This window comes from Drosophila takahashii, chromosome 3L, assembly GCF_030179915.1.
Source record: "Drosophila takahashii strain IR98-3 E-12201 chromosome 3L, DtakHiC1v2, whole genome shotgun sequence".
Taxonomy (NCBI): Eukaryota; Metazoa; Arthropoda; class Insecta; order Diptera; family Drosophilidae; genus Drosophila; species Drosophila takahashii.
In genome coordinates this window covers 33803052-33827188 of record NC_091680.1, presented here as the reverse complement: position 1 = coordinate 33827188, position 24137 = coordinate 33803052, and the positions used below count along the sequence as shown (strand labels likewise).

Genomic DNA, 24137 nt, shown 5'->3' with positions numbered 1-24137 from the left:
TAAAAACCACACTTTAAGAGTTATTTTCTGATTTGTAAAGTAAAACTCAAAGAATAACTGTTATTTTTTGAGTTTTATAATAAAAGTTGACAAATAACAGTTATTCTTGATTATTGGCGATTTTATGGGTAAAATAAATTAAAAAAATATATATTTATAAAATATGCGCGGTTTCTTTTTTTAATACATTTTTAGTAAGTTATATAAAACATGGTTAGCATGTTTTTTTTAATTATTTAATTTTTTCAAAAATGTCAAGGGAATAACTGTTATTCATAAAAATCAACAAATAACAGTTATTTTTTGAGTTTTATTATAAAAATCAAAAAATAAAAATCATTACGGATTTGTAAACTACAAAAGCTAATAAAAATAATGGTGTATTAAAAAAAATTGTATGACCCTTCTAAGTGCGTGATTTTTTTTGTAAGAAAAATACAATAACAGTTATTTTCGGTTCCTGGTTTTAATTGTATAGATAAAGGAATCTGTATCCATGTAATTTAATCTCGTGCACATAATTTTTTACGACCACTTTTATTAATATTATTATTCTGTGGAGGATCCCAATCACAAACTATTTTAATGTCAACGCGATTCTCGATATTTTCGAGGGTTTTACCGTAGACTGCATTATTTAATAACACAGGAACACAAAATTAAACTTTGTGAAATTTCCACGAACCATTTCAAGTTTTCCATGATATTTGGGTGCTCCTGAGTAAAAGTCCCATACAAAATTATTTTCCATCACCTACAGGTTCCGCGGTATACCTAAGAATACAAAAAACCGATGTTTTCCGACATTTTGAATTACGTGGCCAATATAAGTGGACTTACCTTTATTATTTTCGGTAGGACCTACTCTCAATACTTCACGGCACTACTAAAAAATAGTCTTAATCGTGAAGAATTGTCTTTGGATTTCGACGCCAAAGTTGAAACTCCCAAAATTTTCAAAATTTGTGAGATGAAAAAACATTTCTGAGAATTTAATTTTGAATGGAACTAATTTTAAATATTCATTGAATCGATTGTTTATTGTATTCTTTAATTTCGGTTTTTAAGCGTTTTCATGAGGACATTTTGTTGGATTTATTAAACAAATAAAACCGCTTTTTTGATTTTATTATCTACTCCTATTTGCTGTCAAATTTCAAATAAGTCAAGGCAACCTATAGAATGCGAGTAAATATGTATCTTTTTATATATAATATATAAAATCGCTACCATAGAAAAGAGGTACCAAGGAAAGTGGAGTCCATCAATGTTGGCTGATTACTGCTGGGGATTATTAAGGGAATCTTCAAGTTCAGGGCTCAGAAAAAAAAGGAAATGCAAAACCTCTTATTTTTAAGTCAATAGTAAGAACATTTAATTATTTTTTTAGTTTACTAATATATCTTATTTTATTTTCGAACTAATATAGAAATACAGAAACAGGATGAGGCAAGTGAATGATAAATCCATGATAAATAATGGAGTCTTTCGAACTTTCATTGAAACCGTTAATGTTGGTCAAGCAAAAGAAGCAGTCTGTGATGTGGTCTTTTGGTTCTATCCATATTGAAGGTCTTGAAAATGGCATCTGCCTAATATTTTTGCGTGCTGCTTCCATATCAAGTCTGCATTTGTCACAGCATGACTTGGGTACCCACGTTTTATCTTGATTTTGTATTTCCATGTTGAATACAATCTTGTAATTCCTGCATATTGTTTGGTTAATTGGTCTTCTTCTTTTAATTGAAATAAATAATCCGCAAACATAGCAAAAATAGTTTGGAGATGACTTACACGAGTCTTTTGGGGCCATTTTTTCTTTTTGACTGAACTTAAATATGTAAGGATTATCGCTGGCTACTAAGCTGTCTTAAAAATATTATGTTCGGAAGACCTTTTTATTTAATATAAATGTAAATTTATATTATATATAAAAAGATACATATTTACTCGCATTCTATAGGTTGCCTTGACTTATTTGAAATTTGACAGCAAATAGGAGTAGATAATAAAATCAAAAAAGCGGTTTTATTTGTTTAATAAATCCAATAAAATGTCCTCATAAAAACGCTTAAAAACCGAAATTAAAGAATTCAATAAACAATCGATTCAATGAATATTTAAAATTAGTTCCATTCAAAATTTAATTCTCAGAATTGTTTTTTCATCTCACAAATTTTGAAAATTTTGGGAGTTTCAACTTTGGCGTCGAATTCCAAAGACATGGGCAATGCTTCACGATTGAGACTATTTTTTAGTAGTGCCGTGATGTATTGAGAGTAGGTCCAACCGAAAATAATAAAGGTAAGTCCACTTATATTGGCCACGTAATTCAAAATGTCGGAAAACATCGGTTTTTTGTATTCTTAGGTATTCCGCGGAACCTGTAGGTGATGGAAAATAATTTTGTATGGGACTTTTACTCAGGAGCACCCAAATATCATGGAAAACTTGAAATGGTTCCTGGAAATTTTTGTCTGTGTACCTGTGTAATTTAAAAAAATCTTTTTCAAATGAATTTTAAGCTTTTTGACGATATTGGGTGTTAAGGTCTATATACGTTTTGAGCCAAGGTTTTTGCTTAAAACGTATCCCTCTATGAATTTTTATTAGCTGCAACCCATTAAGCAAACATTGCTGTAAATTTTTATAACGAATGATATAATTTTTGTTATTTCCGAGGTCGGCAATTAATTTTTTTACTTTTTCGCTATTAGTGGCTAACTTTGTTGTTGAACAAAACGGTAAATCACTATGTAAATCATGGATACTGTATGGATAGTCCAAATCCACTTCTAAAATATATCCATAATGTCCATCGCTTGGAATATTTTCTACTATTACTATGTCTATGGGAGACAACCACTTAAACCCTTGGTAAGGTAAAGGTTGACACATTGCCCAACCATACAAATTATTTGCATCTAAATACATTAAAAATGATGACTCTTTACTAGCATCATAATCACTTTTATTTTTATTTATTATTTGCTTTAGTATATCTGTGACAGCATTGTACCAAACCACCCCGAATTCCACTTTGTATAAATTTATACATATCAATATCAGTTATTAACTGTAACTCAATTTGGGTGGTTTTCAGCATTGCCTGCCAAGATAAGCCAGGTGTTGTATAAAAATGAGCTGGGTCAAGAGAATAAATTTTCATGCAAATTAAACGGAAAATTTCAAAAACGTCAGTTAATAATAATACATCAGTTTTTAAATAAATCTCTAGATAGTCCTTTAGAGATTTACAGGAAAATTGTGTCCAAACTTTAACAGCATGACTATAATCCTCTTGAGAACAATGCTTTTCAGTAAACTGATTATAAAATTGGTCTCTTGATGGTAAACTAGTTTCCTCTAGTCTATGCTCTGAATCAAGATATTCATATGGGAATACACCCTTCTTCCGCATAAGCCTAAATTCATTTTCACAATTAAAATGTGATCTTACAGATTTAAGTTGATCATCTTCTAAATTGGACGCTAAGGCATCTAGACTAGATGACATAAATCTAAATGTGTCTAGAAACCTTATCTCAAAACTGTTTCCACATTCATTTTCAATTTTTTTCATTACTGAAATGAAGTGCTCCTTGTTTATGGGAATAACTTCAGTTTCTCCAGGTATTAATGTTAATTCTTTGATAAACAAGTGACAATCATACTTGCAGAAATTGTAGAAGAAAACTGGGATAAAATTATACCTTTTCATATCTAAATTACATCTAGAATGAGCTGCACCCCTGTATCTACCTGTATAATGACAATGATCTCGAACCCTATCATCCGCTTAAGCCTTCTCACAAATATGACAATTGAGGGCAAACTCAAAATCATATTCGTCCTGTGGATTCATTACTATGGGAACAATTTTACTCAAATAATTTTTATGAATAGTTTTTAAGTTATTTACAAGGGAATTACCTCCCGTTTCCATTACAAATTTATCTAAGCTAGAATCATATGCACACTTTATAAAGTAAGCATATGAAATTGGTACATGTTCATGTTTAGGACTTACATCAATATTTTTACGTCGAAGTACTCACTCGAAATCTGCATACATTGCGAACGGAACTTTTAGTTGATGACGCAGACTTCAATGTCGATTTATATGGGTTTGGGAGAGTGACAACCTTTCCACTGCAAAGCTCCTTGTGGCGAAGTGCGTGACTTGCAGTTGATGAAAAATTTAAGCAGGTATTGCAAAACCATTACCGTCCATTATGTGATCCTCTTTGTGAAGTCATTAGTATGTTAAATAAAAGAAAAATAAAACAAGTAATGTAACATAATAAGTAAAAGTATATCTATAACGAGTAAAATTCATACTTTGAAATATTTGTTATCCATGTGTAGTGACCGAATCCGTTTCCTTCCAGGAAAAGTATATTTATGTGCGTCGGCTTTTAAACTCCAGATTGATAAAGAGGTCCAATTATAGTTTCACTTTGCTCATCATATCCAAAAACTAATTCCCCCAGTACACATTTAAAAACGTGTAAAGTTGCACGTTGTTCTTCTAAGCCGTTCTTGAGATATACTAATTTGAAGTTTGAGAACAATTTTTAAGTTCTTAACTTCAAAAATTCATAGCGCCCACAAATGGACACCAAAAAATTTCAAAAAAATCACAGATGATAACCAAGGCAAACTCTTCAAAGTACCTGAGTTTGAAGAAAATCTAAAATTTCATATGCGCAGTTGAGAAATTCTTACCCAGGTGTAGCTTACACTAGGGTTACTTGTTACCTTTGTAAGTGCCGAAATCAAAGTCCATTTAAAGCTGTATGAATCATTCTTATTTTGAACATTAATTATTGCTTTTTTGCTTGGGTGGTGTTGGGATAAATGAGGATCCAGAAAGCGGTTTAAATTGATTGAAATTCATTTCCAATCGAATTATGCGGAGTAGGGTCCACCCGCTATCCCTTTCCTGAAACTCTTCCATTTTTATTTTCAGATGGTCTGAGTGATTGGTGAATATGCGGTCTAAATCCGAGTGGCTTGTAACAACTTCCATTTGGCTTTGGAATTGTTTAGTCTCCGTTTTTAAATCATCATCTTTCACGAGCATATATTCCGCAAAAAAGCTCAAAATTAACTTTACCGGAAATGTAGCTTTGAAGCACATTAAGTAAATGAGATTTTAAAGCCACTCCTGCTTCGAAGAGGAACTCTTCCGGGTATCTTAATTTCTCTCCTTCATTAACAAACATATAATGAGGGATTCGACCCTTGAATCCATACGAAATCTTTTTGATTCTTCCATTCAAAGGTACCAAAGCGTTCATCTTGTGGTTCGCGGTTCGTGCATGGTGATTCCATTGAACTCCCACCGGGATGAAACGACGGCGTGACTCACAATATTTTTATTTTCTTTCACAAAGTCAGTTGTTAAGTTAGTTAATTTGTAATTGTAATTTAATTGTTCTCACAAAGCCACTTTTCAAACACTTTACTGTTTTTCGAAACTAGTAAAAAGAGTAGTTCACTTCAAGAAATTTGAAAACACTTATCTGAATTTAGTTAAATTCTAGCTTAAATATAACTTTGAGGATAGATTACACAGGCCGACAAAATGTGACATGGGTCGGTGTCCAGGCCTGCCACCATTTTATTTCGATAGATGAGGCTTTTCTAAGCATAAGTTGCCACTACGCCTATAGTCCATCAGCTCTGGTATTTGCGGTATTTTTAATTTAAGAAAATCACAAATTTTGTTCGTCTTTTGGGATATATCTTCAAGAGTGGTCAACCAATTTTGGAAATCTTTTCGGAATTAAATAGTTACACGTCTGTTTATACGGTCGTTTTGGAAAATTCAATCTAACTCAACCACAAGAGGAGGTGGGCGCATTCAAAATTTTAAAGTCACAGCAAAGTTTAAAAATCTTCATTTGTGAACAGCGTTTAAAAATTAAATAAAAATATTTTCTTCAACAATGCATTTTTGATCCAAAGACACCTTATGTCCTTACTGTTTAGGACACTCATCAGGTTTTTGTGAATTGTTTTGGAATTTTTAAAATTGTTTTTCTTACTTCCTTCACAGTGACGATTCACAAACAGTGCCCAAACCTGTCACAATTTTAAATCACATATTTCTAAACGATCTAAGTAGTTTTGCTTTGAATATAAGCACATGAGCGTAGCCTACTAATTTTTGGGGGCTGAAATGCTTGAAGCGTAATCCCCCTCCAGCTTTTAACTTATGCCCATGTATAAATATTTGTAGAGCAAGGGTTACTTGTGCTCAAAAATAGTTATGCGTTACGTGAAATAGTGACAGGTTTAGGCACTGTTTGTGAATCGTCACTGTGAAGGAAGTAAGAAAAACAATTTTAAAAACTCCAAAACAATTCACAAAAACCTGATGAGTGTCTTAAAAATTAAGGACATAAGGTGTCTTTGGATCAAAAATGCATTGTTGAAGAAAATATTTTTATTTAATTTTTAAACGCTGTTCACAAATGAAGATTTTTAAACTTTGCTGTGACTTTAAAATTTTGAATGCGCCCACCTCCTCTTGTGGGTGAGATAGATTGAATTTTCCAAAACGACCGTATAAAAGAGACATGTAACTATTTAATTCCGAAAAGATTACCAAAATTGGTTGACCACTCTTGAAAATATATCCCAAAGGACGATGAAAATTTGTGATTTTCTTATTTTAAAGATACCGCAAATACCAGAGCTGATGGACTATAGACGTAGTGGAAACTTATGCTTAGAAATGCCTCATTTATCGAAATAAAATGGTGGCAGGCCTGGACAACGACCCATGTCACATTTTGTCGGCCTGTGTTATTAGTATGAACCTAAACTTTAGTTTGAAAATTAAAAAATTCAAAGTTTTGATTGGTTGATGAAAATATTTTCCTTAAATTTAATAAGGTGTGTTTCAAAATTATACGACACCAACACACTTATTTTTTGAAAATTTGTAGCGTTGTTGTTGTTTATAGAAAGCGAAACATTTAAATGCAGATCGAAGGAAGAATGTATGATGTATACGAAAAAAAATACCACGCGTCCTTGATCCTCTTTTTAAGGACTTACCGCTAATTTTTCGAAATATAGTCCTTTTTTGGCTATGTGCGATCGTTTCATAATTATACGACACCATCGATTTTTTCCGGTTCCAATGATCAATCTTAACCGAAATTTTTTTTCTGGTTAAATATAAACTAAAAGGTTCCATTTTGAGAGTAATCCAGCCCAAAGGTCCTTTCAATCTTCAACCCATACATAAATATTGAATATGTCTCTCTACACCTTAAAAAAGTACTTTTTCGAAGTCATATCCCACAATTCGTCTTAACTTTTGTCTGGTCAATATTCTTAACACCTTTTAATCAAATAAGAATCCTGTTTAGTTCATTACGTGCACGAAACAGACCTTCAAAATAATTTTTTAAAGAACTGCCCGTTTGGAACAAAACCTGTTTTATTCCAAAAATATTTGATTATGGGCGATACTTTCTGTCAAAATGCAAAAATTTGTTCTTCAAAACCTTAATAAACTTTCCACATTTCACGATTGAAACATTTGAAATGCGAACCCCAGTCCGCGCCACTTTAAAGTTTGTTCCAAATTTTTTCATATGAATTTGAGTGTTTTCTGCATGAGATTTCATTAAGGGGGCGCAGACTGTGGTTCGCATTTCAAATGTTCCAATCGTGAAATGTGGAAAGTTTATTAAGGTTTTGAAGAACAAATTTTTGCATTTTGACAGAAAGTATCGCCCATAATCAAATATTTTTGGAATAAAACAGGTTTTGTTCCAAACGGGCAGTTCTTTAAAAAATTATTTTGGAGGTCTGTTTCGTGCACGTAATGAACTAAACAGGATTCTTATTTGATTAAAAGGTGTTAAGAATATTGACCAGACAAAAGTTAAGACGAATTGTGGGATATGACTTCGAAAAAGTACTTTTTTAAGGTGTAGAGAGACATATTCAATATTTATGTATGGGTTGAAGATTGAAAGGACCTTTGGGCTGGATTACTCTCAAAATGGAACCTTTTAGTTTATATTTAACCAGAAAAAAAATTTCGGTCAAGTTTGATCATTGGAACCGGAAAAAATCGATGGTGTCGTATAATTATGAAACGATCGCACATAGCCAAAAAAGGACTATATTTCGAAAAATTAGCGGTAAGTCCTTAAAAAGAGGATCAAGGACGCGTGGTATTTTTTTTCGTATACATCATACATTCTTCTTTCGATCTGCATTTAAATGTTTCGCTTTCTATAAACAACAACAACGCTACAAATTTTCAAAAAATAAGTGTGTTGGTGTCGTATAATTTTGAAACACACCTTATAAGAAACAAGAGAGAACGCTATAGTCGGGTTCGTGTCCCGACTATCTAATACCCGTCACTCAGCTAAAGGGAGTGCGAACGAGGTACTCGGGTTGGTGTCCCGACTAATAATCGTAACTCAGCTAAAGGGAGTGCGAGGGAGATAGATATATAAATTTTGATTGCGTATAACTTTTTAATGAATGGTCCGATTTGAAAAATATCTTCTACATTTCGATAGGTATAAACATACACAACAAAATTGCATTTATACTTCTCGGAAATCTTAAAAGGTGTGGGCGGCAGACACATTTAAAAATCGTTAGTGGGCGATTTTGGGCGTTAGAGGGGGCGTGGCACTCGGCTAAAATAAACTTGCGCTGCGTAGGAAGCCCAAGAATATGCGTGGAAAATCTCAACCTTCTAGCTTTTGTAGTTTCCGAGATCTCAGCGTTCATACAGACAGACAGACAGACGGACAGACGGACATGGCTAGATCGACTCGGCTAGTGATCCTGATCAAGAATATATATAGTTTATAGGGTCGGAAACGCTTCCTTCTACCTGTTACATACTTTTGCACGAATCTAATATACCCTTTTACTCTACGAGTAACGGGTATAATTAGAGTTGCAACGAATTGATTGGTTGATGAAAATATTTTCCTTAAATTTAATATAAGAAATTAGACTTGCATTATTTTCATTGGTTGATTCCATCGAATATTTGATGGCGAGGGAGGGGTGAAAGTGAACCGTGTCCTAGCAACCAGGTTGTTGACTACTCGGTTTCTAGTCACATTTGCATTTGTCTAACTAATTTTCTCAAAGGGATGATCGCGAGGGAAGGGATGGTGGTGGAAAATTTTTGCTCCCCATATGAAGAGGGGATAAAAGTGAGAAGTTACTGGGAAGAACCTTCAGTTCGAATTGAAAGTCTGGATTAATAATATCAGCAGCAGCAACATAAGTTTGGAACAGCAACAAAACGACAACCAAAAATCAACAAACCAAAATCAACGAACCAAATCAACAAAAATCAACTATACAACAAACAACTAAACAACAACCAAAATCAACTATACAACAAACACCTAAACAACAACCAAAAATCAACTATACAACAAACACCTAAACAACAACCAAAAATCAACAAGCAACAACATCATCAACAGTCAAACAGCACCAACAACATCAAGAAACAACAAGAAACAGCAGCAGAATGAATAACAACATCAAGAAACAACAAGAAACAGCAGCAGAATGAATAACAACCACGTGTGTAATGAAATCACCAAATTCCTCGAAGAATTTGGTGACTTCATTTTTGAGGATCATCGGGAGTTCCTGGAGATGATTTTCTCCAATCTTCAACAGATGGATCGAGTCGGTGAGAGAGAAACTAGGTATGGTGTACATATGCTAACATGTCCCTGGGCCGACGATGACGTAAGAGAGGGCCTGGATACATGTCAATGTCACCAGGCACCATACATTAGAATTAAAGCTATTAATTTAATAAAGAAATACAAAAATCTTAACCTTAAATTTACAAATAAAAAATAAATAAAACAATAAAAATATATTTGAAATTAAAATTAACATATTCTTTTGTTAGGGGGATGAGTGTTCGTTTTCAGATATTTCTTTCAGGTCAAAAAGTTAAAAAAAAAAAATATAAATATACTTGAATTTAAAATTTACATATTCTTTTTGTTATTGGGGTGGGAGTTTGTTTCTCAGTGGCAAGCAAAGGGATCCCTTTTCAAGGGTGCTTGCTTTCAGCTGTTTCTTTTGGACGTGACAACAGCCCGTGACATTCTATCACGTACCCGTGTGAGTACCACACTTTCTTAATGATGATTGTTTAATTTTCTTTGACAATATATCGACACGGTTTAATCTGCCAAAGATTTCCCAGCCATCAGCTACAGCCTTGAGAAACCTGATCCCCACAGTCACAGCGCTGTACGATTCTCTCTTGTCCATTGGGGATGACAAACGTATTACGAATGCCATCCTTATCCATGTTGTAATAGGCAAAGTCGATGCAGGAACAAAAAGAAAATGGGAAGAACAGTCAGATTATACTTTGCTTCCTCTTGGGAGGAAGCTATCAGCATATGGTTGCCGAAGAAGCGCGTAAGCCAAAAATTGTTCAGCAGAGCCAGGCTTATCCTAATAAGAATGGAACCAGGAGTTTTTCGTTTTTTGCTGCCATGGACAACCCCGAAGTATGTGTGTTTTGCAACTGGGCAGAACATCAAGGAGGAAATTGCACTGCTTTTGCTGCCCTAACAGTTCAGCAAAGATTCGATCTCGTAAAAAGGCTCCTTTATGCATTAACAAATCGAAAAGATGCAGGGTGTGTAAGTCCATACATTGCTGCACTCTCCTCAGCCCACGCTCTTGCAGAATACTCCATCCACTTCGCATGTTTTGCATGCGACTGCATCGGATAGAGTTATTCTTGCCACAGCCATCGTAAGCGTATAAACAACAAGAAAGGAAGCTAGCAACGGCCAGCCGAAGCTTATATACCCTTGCAGATTATTCCTATTAACTTACAAATCGCAAAAATTTTAAATTTTGTATTATTTTGACATTATTTTTTCTATCCTTCCCTATGTCAGCTATATAAAGTCCTCCGATTTTTGTTAAATGTAGAGTATACGGAGTAGAGTATAAGTACTGATCAGCATATTCTACAAAGTCAAGACCCGCCAAGCAGTCAGCACTTTCTGCAGTGTCAGCCGAACTACTACGCAATTTGTTACCGTAATGAATTTCACTGACCTACTCTAGAACACACCTATCTTTGCTATTCTGTCCACTAAACTTCCGCATATCCAAGTAATATATAAGCTGGTACCAAATTCATAATAAATCAGTTATCATCCCATCTTATTAACTCCGCGGTCTTACTTTCGGCCCTCCGGGAAGAAGACTTGTACCTCCAAAGCGTCTCCGTGCCGACAGTGCGAACTATCACTGTTCCTCGGCAGACCTGTCTGTGTGTTTACATTCGCGTAGGCACAAACATTGGTGACCACGACGTGATCCTTTACCAACAAAGGATATCTAAAAAGAGTCATATCCTAGAGTAGAAAAGAATACAATAAAAACCAAAGAAGCTAAATTTATTTCCTATTACTTTCCCATTAATTTTCCGATCGTTCCTATGGCAGATATATGATATAGTGATCCGATTTTTATTCCCATGCAGAGGGTATTATGATTTCAGTCAGAAGTTTGCAACGCAGTGAAGGAGAAATTTCCGACCACATAAAGTATATATATTCTTGATCAGCATCACTAGACGAGTCGATCTAGCCATGTCCCTCTGTCCAGTCTCTCAGTTTTTGAGCTATCGGGATGAAACCTTCCCAAAAGTCTTCTTTTTATTTCAGGTAGTATATATGTCGGAACCGACCGGATCGGACAACTATATCTTATAGCTCCCATAGGAAGAGCCGGAAAAGAAAACGTTAAAAAAATTCAGGTTCCGACATATATATTGCCTGCAATAGAAAGAAGACTTTTCGGAAAGTTTCATTCCGATAGCTCAAAAACTGAGAGACTAGTTTGCGTAGAAACAGACAGACGGACAGACAGACAGACAGACAGACGGACAGACTGACATGGCTAGATCGACTCGTCTCGTGATGCTGATCAAGAGTATATATACTTTATGGGGTCGGAAACGTCTCCTTCACTGCGTTGCAAACTTCTGACTGAAATCATAATACCCTCTGCAAGGGTATAAAAACACCAAGCAGGAATTTTTTTTAAGATATAGTGGTCCGATCCGGTCGGTTCCGACTTATATACTACCTGCAATAGAAAGAAGACTTTTGGGAAAGTTTCAAGCCGATAGCTTCAAAACTGAGAGACTAGTTTGCGTAGAAACAGACGAACAGACAGACAGACATGGCTAGATCGACCCGTCTAGTGATGCTGATCAAGAATACTACATATACTTTATGGGGTCGGAAACGTCTCTTTCAGTGCGCTGTAAACTTCTGACTGAAATCATAATACCCTCTGCAAGGGTATAAAAAGTGGCAAATTAGTTTTGGCTCGAGCGTTGCTCGATTCTGGTTCACAAGAGACTCCAGATTAACAGAGAGGACGTGTGTTTGAGCTAGCGGGGCATTGGTGGAACTAATGCTCAAGCAACCAAGAAAATACACATAATTTTCAAGTCGCGAGAGGGTAGCAGTCAATTGTCGTCCGAATTTTACATATTACAAAATATTTCTGGTTATCATCCGGATCAAACGGTGATCACCAGCGGCTGGAGGGTGCCTGAAAATATTCAATTGGCAGATCCATTCTTCTTCACGCTCCAAAAATAGATATGCTTATAGGCGCAGACTCGTTCTTTGAACTTTTGTCAGTCGGCCAGATAAAGCAAGGGCCTGAGTTTCCCATTTTGCAGAAAACAGTTCTCGGCTGGATAGTGTCATGGAGATGTGAAATAAGAAATACGGAAAAGTTGGTACATCTCAGCTGCCAGAAGGAAGTGTTGGAGTTAATCGACACAACCCTGCAACCTTGCCGCCCAAGGCCAAGGTCCATACTCCTGAGCAGCAACTTTGTGAGCAACACTTTGAGAAAAATAATCAAAGATTGTCGCCCGGGAGATTTTCGGTTCGTCTGCCATTCAAATCTGACCCAAACACTCTTGGTTCATCATATGAAGTTGCGAAACGTAGATTTTTGTCGCTTGAAAGAAGATAATCCAAAGATCCTTCTTTAAAAAAGATGTATCTGGAATTCATGGAAGAATATGAAGCGATGGGCCATATGTCTTCCACTAACAATAAAATTCCAGACAGTCCGCACTATTTCATTCCACACCAATGCGTGCTGCGACCTCAAAGCTCCTCGACAAAGTTGAGAGTGGTATTCGATGCCTCGAGCCGTACATCGACGCAGGTCGCGTTAAATAACATCTTGATGGTTGGCCTCACCATTCAAGAGGAGCTGTATTCGACATTGCTTCGGTTCAGACTGCAAAACTTTGCGCTTGCAGCAGACGTAATAAAGATGTATCGTCAAGTAATGGTTGACGAAGCTGACCGAAACTTTCAGCTCATAGTGTGGAGACGAGATCCATCTGAGTCTCTACAAATCTTCAAGCTGAACACCGTGACCTGTGGAACTTCGCCAGCACCCTATCTGGCGATTCGGTGCTTAATGCGGCTTGGAGAGATCGCGCAGGATTCGTGTCCAGAGGCCGCCTAGGTCATTCAGAATGATATTTATGTTAACGATTTGTTGACTGGCGCCATATGCGTTGAGGACCTGTTAAGCCTTCGAGGCGAAGTTTCTCAGGTATTGAATTGGCAAAGTGGTTTTCTAACTGCCCAGAGTTGTCCGCATCTGAAAGCGCTGTCATGCCGCTAACGGCAGACTCATACGAAACTAGAACCCTTGGCGGGGTTTGGTTGCCGGGTAAAGATTACTTTCAATTTCGGTTGAATGACGCTTTCCTGAAAAATACTGTCGGTGACTGCCGGACTTTTCGATCCGCTTGGCCTATTGTGCCCCCTAGTGACAAGGGCAAAAATGTTGTTACAGAAACTGTGGCTTCGAATATTAGACTGGGACGAGTCGCTGCCGATGCCACTGCAGACATCTTGGGAAGCTTTTAAGGAAACGCTGGCAGCTGCCCAAGATCAAGGTATCGCGATTCGTTCATACAGACGCCGAAATCCCGGCAGAAATACATAGAAAGAATTCTAAGCCATATTGGCGAACATACTTATGGTCTAAAATGACGTTTGACACCCCCCCCCCCCCACAACCGCGAAAGAAAAATACTGCTTTTTTGGGAAAAATATCATAGTAGATATAATTTTTTTACATTTTTTTTCCCGATTGTTCCTATGAGAGCTATATGATATAGTTGTCCGATCCGGCTCGTTCCGACTTATATACTACCTGCAATAGAAAGAAGACTTTTGGGAAAGTTTTATCCCAATAGCTTGAAAACTAAGACACTAGACGGACAGACGGACAGACGGACGGACAGATCAAGAATATATATACTTTATGGGGTCGGAAACGTCTCCTTCATTGCGTTGCAAACTTCTGACTGAAATCATAATACCCTCTGCAAGGGTATAAAAATTAGTGGTATTTATGTGATCTAGGGCTCCAATACCAACAAAATTTGCAATCAATTTCTGTGGAGCTTTTGGCTATAAACTAGTGTTATCTGATTTTATATTAATTACACAGGTCAGCAAAATGGTCTTTATTAAAATGTGCAGGCCTATTGTCATTACGAGGGCAGTCCACTATCGCAGAAAACTTTTCTAACGTGTAGTACATTCTAGTAGACGGCTATTGTCGAAATTTCAGCCGAATCGGACTCGTAGTTTTGGTTTGCCAGCGTGTGTCATCATACGTGTCTGCGGATTTTAGAAAAATGGAGAAAGAGCAATATCGGTCTGTGATTCGATCCTTTTTTTTTGAAGGGAAATCACGCAGCGAAATCAAAGAGCGCTTGGATGCTGTGTACGGTGACTCTTCTCCTTCGATGGCGACCGTCAACAATTGGTTTAACTAGTTTCAACGTGGTCGCACTTCGGTTTTTGATGAGCCTTGCCCAGGTAACCCGAAAACGGCTACCACGGAGGATAAAGTCCAAAAAGTCCACGATCTCGTTTTGGCAGACCGCCGATTGAAGATACGCGAGATAGCTGAGACAGTACGCATGTCAAAAGACCGCGTGGGTCATATCCTGCATGCAATTTTGGGCATGAGATAGCTGTTGGGGCGATGGGTGCCGCGTTTGCTCACTCCGGACTACAAACACTTCCGCCCTCGCCAAGGCCAAATTGGTCGAATTGGGCTACGAACTGCTACCCCATCCACCATATTTCCAGGCTTGGCCCCGTGTGACTTTTTTTTGTTTCCAAACTTGAAAAAGTCTCTCGCTTTACAAAAGTTTGAGTCGAATGAGGAGGTCGTCGCCGACACAAAGGCCTATTTTGCAGAAAAAAGACAGAAAGCTAAAAAATTCGTAAGATAAAACTTAAAAAAAAAACTTGGCATAAAATTAAAAAAAAACGCCAAACATCTAATGTTTTGATTTAAGATATCTTCGAGGGTCTGTGCTCAATTATAATAAATTATAAAAATTCGGGAAAAGACGCCTCTAGAATCTAGATTCTAGATGTGTAATTCTAAACTCGAGAAAAGACGTCCAGGCCTGCCACCATTTTATTTTGATAAATGAGGATTTTCTATCTTTAAGAGTGGTCAACCAATTTTGGTAATCTTTTCGGAATTAAATAGTTACATGTCTCTTTTATACGGTCGGTTTGGAAAATTCAATCTAACTCAACCACACGAGGAGGTGGGCGCATTTAAAATTTTAAAGTCACAGCAAAGTTTGAAAATCTTCATTTGTGAACAGCGTTTAAAAATTAATTAAAAATATTTTCTTCTATAATGCATTTTTGATCCAAAGAAAAAATATCATGCTGCTTTTACAGAAATGTTTATAGTGAAATTGCCCACTATCTGAACCTACGTTATGTAAAAATTTGTACGTTTAAGTATTTTTTGTAAAGCAAAAACAACTAGAACAAGAAAGGAAGTTAACTTCGGCCAGCCGAAGTTTATATACCCTTGCAGGTTTGCCTACTTAAAAGGTTGTTTTTACAATGTAAAAATCAAAACGCCTACTTTTTACAATGTTTTTTCTATTATTTTTTCATTATTCCTATGGGAGCCATAAGATATGGTGGTCCGATCCGGCTCGTTCCGACAAATAAGTAAAGACAAGACTATTTTCCGGTTACTTTATAATCTTTATTCTATAGAAATCCGTTCGGATAACTATAGTTTATTTCTGTTAGGTTTATAATGTTTATTATTAAGAAATCCGTTTGGATAACTTTAATTTATTATCGTTGGAAATTATTCCGGAACCCGTTTGGATTCTTTGCGAGTCTGTTAAGAACTAATTAAAGCTAACTAAAATATTCTAAAAGAAAGCCAGGCAGAAGGCCCGACGTCGGCAGCGATGGTCAGAATTGACAGCAGGGCTATGGGCAGAATGCTGACATTGTACTTCCCATGCGCTGCATAGCCCGCTGCATTACTTAGCTGCTTCGGTCAACGGCACTAGCGAGGGACCGCTGACTTAGCGCCTCGTGCCGGGTGCATTCCCCAACCACTCAGCGACTCGGGTTTCGGATTTCATTCTTTCAGACCGCTGATTTGAAGAATTGCATCCGGTCTTGCAACACCTTTGGGATCCATGCTAACTTATATACTACCTTCAATAGAAAAAAAAGACTTTTGGGAAAGTTTCATCGCAATAGCTTTAAAACTGATGGACTAGTTCGCATAGAAACGGACAGACGGACAGACTGACAGACGGACAGGCGGACATGGCTAGATGGACTCGGCTATTGATGCTGATCAAGAATATATAGGGGAGAGGTCTGTAGGTTGAGACACCTTTTGTTTTTAGTCTCCCAATTGGACATTCGCTTTTAAAACTTCACGTGTTAGGTACCGATCGAAAGCTTAGTCTTTTAGCTGTAAAATAAAGCAAAAAAAATTTTTTTTTTCCCTTGGGAAAACTAAAAAATAATTTTTTTTGAAAAGTGCCAAGAAATGACAATTTGAAAAAGAGGTCTGTAGGTTGAGACACTTTTTAAAGTCAATAATACTCACACAAAAAGTACTCCAAACTATAAGGAACTATTTATTTATGTTAATTTAATCAATTTTAGCTCGTCCTAAATCATTTCCCATCCATTTTTTAAGAACTTAGACCAAATAACAATCAAAATCAAAAGACTCTTTGAACATTCACTTTTCCCCTAATATCAAAGAAATGTACTAGGCAGAAAGCGACCTCTGTTGGCCTCAGGCCTTTTTGTATGAAAAACGGGTGTCTCAACTTACACGCTCAAAGTGTCTCAACTTACACAAAATGGGATGTTTCGGGAAAAAATTAATAACTTTTGTTCTGACTGTCACATTAAGCAGATTCTTTTTTTAATTAGTTAACAGTTAATATACTAATGTTTTAAATCTCTTACCAAGTTAATTTAAGGACGTTAATAATTTTAAATGGAATTTTGAAAAAAGTAGACAAAAACTTTTTTGGTGCAAAACTTCACAGCTTAAATCTGGCTAGAGCCTGGCTTATAATGTTTTCCCCAAAAGTTTTGTCACTAAAAAGGACTACAAAAAAAAATTAAAAAAATTTGTTTAGTGGAAAAGTTTTGAGAAAATTGAGTGTCTCAACTTACAGACTGTCCCAACCTACAGACCTCTCCCCTATACTTTATGTGATCGGAAACGTCTCCTTCACTGTGTTGCAAACATCTGACTGAAATTATAATACCCTCTGCAAGGGTATAAAAATATGGGTAATAGTCTAGAAGAGGGGCCTGTGCCCGAAAAATCACGAAAAAACAGGAAAGGAAGCTAGCTTCGGCCAGCCGAAGCTTATATACCCTTGCAGATCATTCCTATTAATTAACAAATCGCAAAAATGTTCAATTTTCTTATATTTCTCCATAATTTTCCGATCGTTCCTATGGCAGCTATATGATATAGTCGTCCGATTTTGATCAAATTAAAATTGAAATTCGGAAATATTTAAAAAGAGTCATATCCTAGAGTAGAAGATAATACAATAAAAACCAAAGAAGCTAGAATTTATTTCCTATTACTTTTCCATTAATTTACCGATCGTTCCTATGGCAGCTATATGATATAGTAGTCCGATTTTTTTAATATATTTAATTCGAAATTCAGAAATATTTAAAAAATAACATCCCCAAAAGTAGAAGGTAATATTTCAAAACACACCGAAGCTAGAATTTTTTTAACGTTTTCTTTTCCGATCCATCCTATGGGAGCTATAAGATATAGTTGTCCGATCCGGTTGGTTCCGACATATATACTACCTGCAATAGAAAGAAGACTTTTGGGAAAGTTTCATCCCGATAGCTCAAAAACTGAGAGACTAGTTTGCGTAGAAACAGACAGACGGACAGACGGACGGACAGACGGACAGACGGACATGGCTAGATCGACTCGTCTAGTGATGCTGATCAAGAATATATATACTTTATGGGGTCGGAAACGTCTCCTTCACTGCGTTGCAAACTTCTGACTGAAATCATAATACCCTCTGCAAGGGTATAATTATCCTCGATGGACCGCGATTTCTTAGGAATTTACGTGCAGAAGATTATCGGCGGAAATGCATGGTTCTCTTGTAATTGCATTTCAAAGTTGCGTGTTTTGCTATAAAAACAAAGTTGCATTTTCTAGGATTTTGAGGCGTTGTGTGACATTTAGTTATAAAAAACATATGGGCTTTCCGTTTGTTGTCAAAATAATAGGCGTTCGAAAAAATTGGACAAAAATGTTGAATTGTTTTTATAGCAAGCCAGCCCCACAACCGTGAATTAAATACCCTCGATGGACTGTGATTCCTTAAGAGCTTGAGCGACCATGGATGACCAACATATACATTTTCAAAAAGAACTCGAATGACTATGGATGACCTACATATGAGTGTCTTATTTATTATAAAAGAACAGTTGTAGAAATCGCGGTCCAAGGAATGCAATAAATGCGCCGCAAGCAAAAAATATTTTTAAAAAAATCCCTTGCGGCGCATAACACTTCTTTACATTTTCTTAGGTAATTGTATTGCGATTAGGATTATAAAATGCGTGCATAATTCTACGATTTCCTTTAAAAATATAAAAATTAAAGGTTTTATAACGGCTGAGACCGTGAAAAAGGTTAAAATATTTAATCCTCCTCGGACCCGATTTCTTCAGATTCACTTAAAGGTTATGCATGTCTTGGTCATCCATTGTCACTCCAGTTCTTAAGGAATCACTGCCCACCGAGGATATTTAATTCGCTGTTGTGGGGTCTGGCCTGCTATAAAAACAATTTAACATTTTTGTCCAATTTTTTCGAACGCTTATTATTTTGACAACAAACGGAAAGCATATATGTTTTTTATAGCAACATGTCACACAACGCCTCAAAATCCTAGAAAATGCTACTTTGTTTTTATAGCAAAACACGCAACTTTGAAATTCAATTACAAGAGAACCATGCATTTCCGCCGATAATCTTCTGCACGTAAATTCCTAAGAAATCGCGGTCCATCGAGGGTAATTTTTTCGCGGTTTTTGGGGCACAGGCCCCTCTTCTAGACTATTACCAAAATATGAAAAAAATTGATTTTTGACTTTGAAAGAGTGCCCCAACCAGAGTTTTTGAGATATTCTATGTAAGTTAGATTCAGACAGTTTCTACATTATTTCTTAACAAAATAAATTTGGTTTCATAAAAATCGGATCTACACAGCGAGCTGTGGAAGATCCGCAGTTGGCTCACTTTTTTTAAAAAAGGCTTGAAAAAAAATTCCCACGGCCGCCATTTTAAAAGAAAAAAAATTAAAATTGGTTAAAATTATATAAGAACTATGTAATCAACATGCCAAGTTACGAAAGTCCAGCCCAAACCCTTATTGGTTAAAAAAAATCACGAAAAACTTGACAAATTTGAAGTTATATATGTATCTTCCCCCTTAAGGAATCGCGGTCTATCGAGGATATTTAATTCGCGGCCGTATGGTCTAGTTCCTATAAAAACAATTTCACATTTTGGTCGAGTTTTTCTAAACGCAAATTATTTTTACAATCGTTGAAAAGCCCTAATGTTTTTTATAGCAAATCATAGAAAAGAGAACCATGGCAGTCCGCGCCTATATTTCTTTATGTAAATTCGGTAATAGTCTAGAAGAGCGGCCTGAGCACCAAAAACCGCGAAAAAATTACCCTCGATGGACCGCGATTTCTTAGGAATTTACGTGCAGAAGGTTATTTGCGGAAATGCATTGTTCTCTTGTAATTGCATTTCAAAGTTGCGTGTTTTGCTATAAAAACAAAGTAGGATTTTCTAGGATTTTGAGGTGTTTTGTGTCATTTTGCTATAAAAAACATATGGGCTTTCCGTTTGTTGTCAAAATAATAAGCGTTCGAAAAAATTCGACAAAAATGTGAAATTGTTTTTATAGCAGGCCAGACCCCACAACCGCGAATTAATATCCTCGATGGACCGTGATTCCTAAGAGCTTGTGCGACCAAGGATGACCAACATATAAATTTTTAAGATGAATCTTAAGAAATCGCAATCCGAGGAGGATCAACCGTAGTCTTTATCAAAGCCAATTACGAGAGTTTTTAGTTCAGTACCTCCTTATACTTGTAACTCATTTGTAATAGTAAATAAAATGCTATATTAAACTATGGTTAATGATTGGACAGTAAATATTTATTTATAAAAAATGCTGGTTAGTGGTACAGATTAAGCCTATTCCTTTTCATTGTCCGTATCGGTGGTTTCCTGAAATTTAAGATAGTTAATTGTTTAAAAAGAGATGGGAAATGCTAAAAAAGCGCCGGAGGCAAAAAAATTAAAAAAAAAAATCGCGCGATTTTTTTTTTTTAATTTTTTTGCCTCCGGCGCTTTTTTAGCATTTCCCATCTCTTTTTAAAGGTTGATCCTCCTCGGATTGCGATTTCTTAAGATTCATCTTAAAAATGTATATGTTATCAAAGCCAATTACGAGAGTTTTTAGTTCAGTACCTCCTTATACTTGTAACTCATTTGTAATAGTAAATAAAATGCTATATTAAACTATGGTTAATGATTGGACAGTAAATATTTATTTATAAAAAATGCTGGTTAGTGGTACAGATTAAGCCTATTCCTTTTCATTGTCCGTAGCGGTGGTTTCCTGAAATTTAAGATAGTTAATTGTTAGTATTTAAAAGGTTGATCCTCCTCGGATTGCGATTTCTTAAGATTCATCTTTAAAATGTATATGTTGGTCATCCATGGTCGCACAAGCTCTTAGGAATCACGGTCCATCGAGGATATTAATTCGCGGTTGTGGGGTCTGGGGTGCTATAAAAACAATTTCAAATTTTTGTCGAATTTTTTCGAACGCTTATTATTTTGACAACAAACGGAAAGCCCATATGTTTTTTATAGCAAAATGACACAAAACACCTCAAAATCCTAGAAAATCCTACTTTGTTTTTATAGCAAAACACGCAACTTTGAAATGCAATTACAAGAGAACAATGCATTTCCGCAAATAATCTTCTGCACGTAAATTCCTAAGAAATCGCGGTCCATCGAGGGCAATTTTTTCGCGGTTTTTGGTGCTCAGGCCGCTCTTCTAGACTATTACCGTAAATTCTTCTCCGGCAATTAGGTTAGTATATATCAGACTTTTTTCGGCATCTAATTTTTACAAAGAAGTTTTCAACTACACTGCTAGTCGAATGTTTACAAACAAACGTGGAACCTAACTTTTTACTCACATATGTATGTTGCAACCCCACCCCTGAGACTATCACGATCAGAGCGATGAAAATTATAGGCATCACATTCTTACATCACTTAAATTTGGGACAAACCAAGTTTCAGACCTCTTAACGAGGTAAAAAACTAGTGACGACCGCACCTTCAACATACAAAAGTTCTGATATCAACATTTGTGACGAAAAATTATTACACTCGTCATTAAATAGACTTTCTAATATTTTCTCATTCGGCCCGCCCTAGCAAACTATTCCAGCCTTTTTCCCTTTACAGGCATTTTCTATTGCAGCGTGACGAATGAGAAAAGATTAGAAAGTCTATTAATTAATAGTTAATTGTTCGAGCTGGCAAAAGTGGCTATTTTCGTATAAAAATAACTTTTAAACGTGACTTTTTACAGTAATGTGTTATATACCAAAATTTAAGGAATCTCAAGGGCTATACAGTTCAAGGTTTTAAAGAAAATCGTTAGAGCCGTTTTTGAGAAAAATAAAAAAAGCTAAAAAAAAAGTTTTAAAAAATTGTCTTTTGTTCATATTTTTTTAATTATTACATTTACACAAATTGCATATAGAAGGCGTTTATAGCATTTAAAAATACCTTTCAAACGAGATGCAGCACAAGTCTGTAGCTTTAGTAGTATATAAGTTACGGATTTCCGAATTTTAGCTATTTATAGCTGTTTTCCAAAAGTGGTAGAACAAAAGTTTTTCATATCGATGTGATGAACGTCATATCAAATTTTCAAAACTTAAAAAACATGTTTTGGACAAACTGACAAACTGACAAACTGACAAACAGAATTAAATTTTCATTTTGGGAAGACGAAGGAAATCTTATTTTGGCTATAACTTTTGAACGGAGCGTCGGATTTTGACAAATGACCCCTCATTCGACGGGTATTTTCAAAAGGAATACAACTAAAACATTTCGAGGGGGCATTTATCCCCACCGGCCCCAACAGCTCCAAATTTCGAAATTTTCACTTTTTCACTTTCACCGCTCTCTCTCCCAAGCCAATTAATTTTCTTAGAGTCTTGGTATGCAATCCTGTTAGTTTTCGCAATACCTTTCGATAGGTGTATCATTCATTATGATCGGACCATCACAGTAGATTTTCATTTCTTCGTGTATATATAGTAGTCGCCTTCGCACACTCTCCTGGTGCGCTTCGTCACTACATGGACTGCCGTCCATAGTGATAACATCGACGCTTGAATTAATAAAGAGGTATCTAAATTCTTTAATTTTTCGTGTGAAGCTTTAGGCGTTTAAATGGCAGGGCCCCAGATCTGATCTGTTCTTTCCGATAATCCTTAACATCGCATGCCTGTTTGATCGATTTCGATTTATGTTATTGCTGTCACCCATTTCGAATTATTTAATTGAGATATTAACTGCGCACGCTGTCTACAAATAATCTTGAAACGAAGACACACCATGAGGATAAACAAACGAAAATTAGAGCGACTGATTCTATGCCTAAATAAATATAAAAATGTTAATGATAATATTTTGTAGGTTGTCGACGACTTTTAAGCGCGAAAAGAATTTCTGTTAAAGCGCCAGGACTAGCAGCGTCCAGGGCAACCAATTCGTCTATGGGCCATTCTAAGCCATATTTTCCAAGAAAGTATATACCGAAAACCACGTTTGACCATCCGTATTTGCAAGAGAAAAATACTGGTATTGCGTTTTATTTTTGAGAAAAATATCATAGTAGCCGTTATTGGTATTCCGAATACCAGTATTGAAAAAATGCTTTAAAGAGAACAAAATAATATTGCTCGCAATCTGTCTGTCGGACAGAAGAAGCGCCTCTTGATCGCACTGGAGCTGGCCTGGGCAGCTCGACCTGCTTTCAGTGCATTCATCTGCTGAAGATGCTGGCCGCCGGCGGATGCACCGTCAACTGTTCCATCCATCAGCCCTCGGCTCACCTCTTCGCGATGTTCGACCAGCTGTACACCCTTGCCGATGGTCAGTGCGTCTATCAGGGCAGCTCCAAGCAACTGGTGCCCTTCCTGTCCACGATGAACCTGGAGTGCCCCAGTTGCCAAAACCCGGCCAACTAGTCGACGCTATTGACAATGACAAGCGGGGCGGCGGACTACGTCGGACTTAAGGCTCGAAGCGACCTGGTAAAGGTGCAGAGCCTGAATACAAGGACGTCGCAGCAAGAACGAGGCTTACTCAACGTCATGGTCAATGATATTGTGAAAGAAGGCAATGGCAGCTCCGACCTGGTCACCACCAACGGGAAGGGTGATGCCATGAGAAGTCCGTCAACTGCACCACAAGGCCCAGCTCACGGAGGAGATCACATTGCCAGAGCGTTATCCAACCTTGCAATTCCAGCAGTTCTGGGTGATGCTCAAGTGAACTCTACTCTTGAGCTACCGCAATTGGAA

The 24137-nt window shown here is 36.5% G+C and overlaps 1 protein-coding gene across 4 annotated transcripts in view; it reads right to left on the bottom strand.

Moving 5' to 3' along the window:
* nvd (cholesterol 7-desaturase nvd) overlaps positions 1 to 24137 on the bottom strand; it is a 368336-nt gene that overhangs the window by 208592 nt on the left and 135607 nt on the right. The gene's annotated exons all lie outside the window — the stretch shown is intronic.